Genomic DNA, 6,636 nt, shown 5'->3' on the forward strand with positions numbered 1-6,636 from the left:
TGACTCCTATGCGGAAGCGTTGGGCTTTGCCAACTGATCCACCCCTCGAGGTTGGTACGGTGTAATAGTTTCGACATATGCTTTTGGTATGGGATTGCACCCTTATTCCTATGGGCAGAGCTACCCCAAGGCTAAATAAAAAGCTCCCTTGCACCCCAAAAAAAAAAAGAAGAAAAGGGTTCTTAGAAAAAAATATGGAATGGCAAACACAATGGACATTAGGAGGAAAAAAAAAAAAAGAAAAGTTGCCATGTTCCATAAAAAATAGCAGTCTCTGGGATAAAATAGGTGGAAAGATTTTTATAATTTGGGAGTAAATGACGTTCTTACCCTTGTTTTTTCGAATTATATGAGCACATGCTCATTAAAGTGCTCAGTAAAGCTACTATAAAAATGATTAGAATGAAGTTTAGTCTTAAATCTATAAATAATAGTTCATGATGGATTATGCAATTTTTTCGATTCTCTTAAATAGAAATAGATTTAAGAGTAGATACCTGATACAGGAAAAATATCATTGAACCGGGTCCATTCTTGGTTTAACCCATCCCCGACCGATTTAGGTTCGAACGAACTGGATTTGAAGATAGCGTGCTAAGGAAGAAACCCTGCACGATCGGCAGACGAGCACATGTCCGGGATTCTCGGGATGGATAACCCATCAGGAAACGGTTATCAGCACTCGCGGAAGCTGACAATCTTGCAAACTTGGATAACTGTCACACCCGTTACAAAAGATCGTGTGATCGAGGGAAGTTGTCCATCACCCCACTAATGGGTCTAACCATCAAGATCCGATGGTCACCAGAAGAAGGCTCAATCGAGTTCAACGGACGAGATTATAAGGTACACACTATAAAAATCATAATCTACGTACGAAGAAGGTAACTGAATCGTATTCCCAGTAATTGTATTCATATTTTAGCTCTGCAATTAGTCAAAGCCTTTGTGATCAGTTCATCAATTGACTTAGCCTTCGGAGGTGGACTCCCAACCCCCATGGTCGAGCCACGCCACATTTGACCATTGTTTTGCAAGTCATTCATCATGATTTAAGGGGCTGGGCAGATTTTGGACACATCAATACCAAATAAAATGAAATCCATATATCATAAAGACTTTGAAAATGACAAAGAGAAAATTTAGAAGTTCAACCAAAGATGGTATTTGAAATGAAAATAAAACAAATCACAAAATAATGTCTAAGCCCGGGTTCGAACCGGGGACCTCTAGTGTGTGAGACTAGCGTGATAACCGACTACACCACCCAGACATGTGAAAGTCAATGTACTTATAAAACTACAAATCACAGATGTGCATTGTGATGCGTTTGACAAATCAAAGATATGTAATAATAATAATAAATGAATAAATTGAAATATCACAAAACTAATGAAGTGAAGACTATCGTACCTCTACAGTTGATGAAGGTGGTTGTACCTGAATAGTAGTTTGAATTTTCATGGATCACTCCATTTGAAGAAGAAGCTGGGAATTGGGAAGTTCTCCAAACGTTGACTGATTGTTTCTTGAAAGTTTCTTTTGCAAGCATTTAAAGCATCAATAGGGATTAGCAACCTGCGGTGGAACACAACTACACATGCAAATTTAACTCTGATCATGTGAGATATATACAGGAAAGACTTAGAAGAGGAAGACTATAAAAAAGAATGAAAGAAGAAGAGAGTTAGCAATTCATGATATGCTTCAAATCTCTTTTTCCAACTGTTTATTCTCTCCCCCTCATGTTGAAAAAACTAATTCATCAAAATAATACTCAGGAAGAATTGCTTTAAATAAATCTCCTATCATTGGCTAGATATTGAATTATATAAGGAGATTCATATCCAATATATATTCCCAACTTTATTTGGGAACTCATCTTTGTGCGCTGTGGTGGAGCAATTAGAACATAAGCGCACATTCAAAAAATTTTAAGATGAGAAATATTTTGCTTCTGACCATAAGCCAATTGTAATAGGGAGAATTTATGACAACCTTTTGGCCTAATGCATACAAATGATGCTTTGTTTTCATAAACGATGGTTTAGCTATTAATTGGAGACCTTTAATAAATAATTTTACCAAACCATTTTGGATATAAACATGAGCAACAGGCTATTTAACTGTAATCTCAGTTGTTATACAATAATCATGAAGCCTTAGATGTAAATTCACTAGCATTATCAAGACAAACTGTCTTTATCTTATAATCCATAAATTGTGCTCTTAATCTAATTATTTGAGCAAACAATTTCGCAAATACCAAATGCGAGTTCATAATGAACATACATGTGACCATTTTATAAATGCATCTACTAAAATAATATATTATCTGAATGGTTTACATGATAGGTGAATGGGCTCATATATTTCACCATCTATACGTTTAAAAAACGTAGAATGTTCAATCTCAACTTTAGCTGGTAAATATCTAATAATAGACTTTCCTTGAGAACAATCAAAATAAGAAAATTCACTCAATTGAATAATCTTATGGTTATTCAATAGATGACAATTGAATTTTCAATAATTTTTCGCATCATACTTAATCCGGGATGGTCCAACCGATCATACCAAATAATAAAACTATGAGAATGAATGTTCTTTTGATTTGCCCAAGCATGTGTTTACTTTTGTAGTAATACATAGTTGCTCACTTTTATTATTATTTGTAGTCTCAATCTGATAATCATTTTGGCAAATAGCTTCGAAACTTAACAAGTTTCTTTGAGACTTACTACAAAATAGTGAATTATTTATAGCCAATTTTTATCTCCTAGATAATAATAGATTAGCTATTCCGGAGCTTCTAATCAATGTTATACTATCGATTATTATATGAACATTGGCTTCCGCATCATCAAATAAAATAAATAAATATTTTTTTCTAAGTATAATATGCGTCGTAGCATATAAGAAAATATTCACATTCTTCATCAAAATGAAACAAAATAAATCAAAAGATATATAGAAAATCAATAAAAAAAATTATAGAAGAAAAATATTAAATTTAAGATAAACTAACATATGAGATGAGATTTGAAGAGAAAAGAATTACAAACTAATATAATATTATTTTTATTTTTATTTGAACTCGATTAACATAATCAAATCTTCAACTATTATCTTTAAAGGAGTTTGCAGCATTTAGATGTGTAGTATCTGTGAGGCCATCAAAATCATTCTTTTTATAGGTAAAAATTGCTCAAGTATCATGATTTTGAAAATTTCAATTTATCTTCACATTATTTTTATTTCTTTAATTAAGGCTTGACAAAGCTTAATTAAATATTGTGGAGTACGACAGATACATGTCTAATGGCTTTTATACCACATCGATAACAAATATTATCTTCACTCTTTGAAGAGTTATATTGAGAATCTTTATTATTCTCTTATTTATTTCCATCATAATGAGGGTAATTATTCCGTCTTTTACCTCGTTATCTTCCTATAGTTATGATCATAATTATAATTTTGCCTTCTTTCAAGCATATCATGAATTGCTACATTCATTTCAGGGAATGGAGCAATACTAATAAGACGAGCTTCATGACTTTTCATTAGTAGTCCATTATTTTACTCAACCACAAATAAACATGATATCATTCATATTTCTTAAAACTCCTTTTACAATATTGCTATTGTAACAACAAATATGAAGTTTGAAAATTTGTTGGCATATTTTCATCAATAATATTTTCTCCACATAATTTCAATAGTAGAATTAATTTAAAAAACTGCAGAACTGTATTCATTTACAGTTTCAAATCTTACAACCTTCAAGTGCATTTGCAAAACTGTACTCATTTACAATTTCAAATCTTGCAACTCCAAGTGCATCTATAAAACTATACTCATTTATAGTTTTAAATCTTGAAACTTCAAGTGCATACGTAGAACTGTATTCATTTATAGTTTCAAATCTTGCAACTTCAGGTGCATTTAACAATATTTGTGGTGCAAAGTTAGTAACCACTATATACAATAAATAAAACCAATTGTTAATGACAAACCACAATTGTTAAGGCAATCTAATATCTTATTATTTGTTTGATTCTTAGATTCAATAAAACACATACCTTTTTATAACAATGCACTTACATTTCAAGATGGACAAGGTAAACTCCATTGTTTACAAAAAAGTGCTAGGAGGTCGATCATTCTTTTTACTTTGGAATAGAAAACATAATGATACATAGTCTGTTGTCTTTCTTCTCAAAACGCAACACTTCGAGCAGAGTCTTTCACAATTACTTCGAGCGGAATCGTGCTGATAACGTGTTATAAAATAAAGAGAAAATATAGAATACAAATAAGAGAGACAAGATCAGTTCATCTCTTCTATTGAGTTAGTCATTACATATTTATAATGGAACTAGCATCTTCTCTGATATGGTAATATCAGAGTCTACAAAGAAATACAATATATGATTCTCACACACAATAAGATAATCTTGATATGGAAGGATAGATTGCCACCCAAGATAGAAGGTGCATAGAATGAAAATATCGACGACCAACATTGTGTAATGAGATGGTTGTGATTTTCACCAATATTGCATCCTGAGGTAGTTGAGATCTTCAATTGGAAGTACAATCTCTTTGGGTAATGGACATCCATAATAAATATTATTTATAACAAAATCCATATATCGTAAAGACTTTGAAAATGACAAAGAGAAAATTTAGAAATTCATCCAAAGATGGTATTTGAAATGAAAATAAAACAAATCACAAAATAATGTCTGAGCCCGGGTTCGAACCGGGGACCTCTAGTGTGTGAGACTAGCGTGATAACCAACTACACCACCCAGACATATGTAAGTCAATGTACTTACAAAACTACTAATCACAGATGTGCATCGTGATGTGTTTGACAAATCAAAGATATGTAATAATAATAATAAATGAATAAATTGAAATATCACAAAAATAATGAAGTGAAGACTATCGTACCTCTATAGTTGATGAAGGTGGTTGTACTTGAATAGTAGTTTGAATTTTCATGGATCACTTCATTTGAAGAAGAAGCTGGGAATTGGGAAGCTCTCTAAACGTTGACTGATTGTTTCTTGAAAGTTTCTTTTGCAAGCATTTAAAGCATCAATAGGGATTAGCAACCTGCAGTGGAACACAACTACACATGCAAATTTAACTCTGATCACGTGAGATATACACAGGAAAGACTTAGAAAGAGGAAGACTATAAAAAAAAAAAAAGCAAAAAAAGAAAGAAAGAAGAACATACCTCTCTAGTTGATGTAGGTGGTTGGACGCAGTTGAATAGCAATATTAAGTTTCACCTTCAGTGATTCAATTCAATTGAAGAAGAAGGTCACAAATGGCAGATGTTGTGTATCGCAATATTCTCAAACTTACTTAAACATGAAAGATTATTTAGAATGGACAATCATTTACACTATCACAATAATTTTGAAGAACATATTTGTTAGCTTGTGTCTAAAAATCTACTCAACTGCACGTGTTTCAATCAAGTAGTAAAGAATAAGTAGAGTATCGATCCCACAAAAAATATTATCCTTGAACCTCAATTAAAAGAGATACTTATTTAAACAAAAATGACAAAATTGCGTTGATTAATGAACAAATAAAATGAAGGAAGAAGAACAAAACAAGAAACCCTAAATTGGAAAGCACGCAATTGGAAAGAACTATAATAAGTATTATGAATGTTGGGAATACATTTTTTGTCCCCTAAATTTGGGCTGTGAATGCTATAGCAAAGCGCAAAGCTAATTAGAGAACCTTAAACAACATTGTATACGGGTATCTTCCGATCCACTAATGCATTAACATTGTTGTTCAAAACCATCATACTCCTATGGGGAATTGAATTAATGATGCAAATTACGTTTGGGTTCCAATGGTGGTTACGTGAGGCAGGTGAGTATCCCTACCCTAGCCACTAATTAGCTAACTCCACATAAGGATCAAGCTAACTCACGTTACTCAACATTGATCTAGATCTAATTTACTTTCCAAGTAACTAACCACAACTCTCACTTAAGGATGGTCAATTAATAAATGAAATTACTCAAAAATATGCATGTTGAATACATTAATAATAAACTTTGCTACAATAATGCTACAACAGACTAGATAATCACAAGTTTAGGTACTTTATCATCCCAATAGAATAAGAAGCTAATTCATATTAAAATCTAAATACAGAGAAATAAATGCAACCATTAAAGAGTTCAACTAGAACAAAAAGAAATAGAAAATATAAAACCCAATAGAGAATTAGAAGAATGCTTCCATAATACTCCAACTCCCTATCTCCAACAGCTCCTTCTAAAGGCTAAACTCCTCTTTACATATCTGGTTCTTTTTTTTCTTCCTCCCCTAAATATTACCCCCAAATTTTTCTTAAGTGATAAGGTAAAAATGGATTGTAGGATTAGAACATTTTCTTTTGAGATCAACAATTGAGATCCTTTATATAATGATTAGTGGAATATCTAATTAGCTAGCCATTTTTTTTGTGATTTCACTTGAAAATGCCATGTGTGTTCAATCCGGAAAAGTCATGCTGCCGCAATGTTGTAGCATCAATACAACAAACTAAGTAGACTTGTTCTTTGTTCCTCTTTATGACTCATATCATCTC

General features: G+C 32.2%; 2 non-coding genes across 2 annotated transcripts; both read right to left on the minus strand.

The window, feature by feature from the left end:
- Nucleotides 1–1,199: 1,199 nt before the first annotated feature.
- On the minus strand, nucleotides 1,200–1,273 carry TRNAV-CAC (transfer RNA valine (anticodon CAC)). Its single transcript has one exon. It is a non-coding gene; the product is annotated as a tRNA-Val (tRNA).
- Nucleotides 1,274–4,748: 3,475 nt separating this feature from the next.
- On the minus strand, nucleotides 4,749–4,822 carry TRNAV-CAC (transfer RNA valine (anticodon CAC)). The gene has a single exon. It is a non-coding gene; the product is annotated as a tRNA-Val (tRNA).
- Nucleotides 4,823–6,636: the final 1,814 nt, after the last annotated feature.

The sequence above is a fragment of the Hakea prostrata genome, chromosome 11 (assembly GCF_041222555.1).
Source record: "Hakea prostrata isolate BN-2017 chromosome 11, UWA_Hpros_2, whole genome shotgun sequence".
Classification (NCBI taxonomy): Eukaryota; Viridiplantae; Streptophyta; class Magnoliopsida; order Proteales; family Proteaceae; genus Hakea; species Hakea prostrata.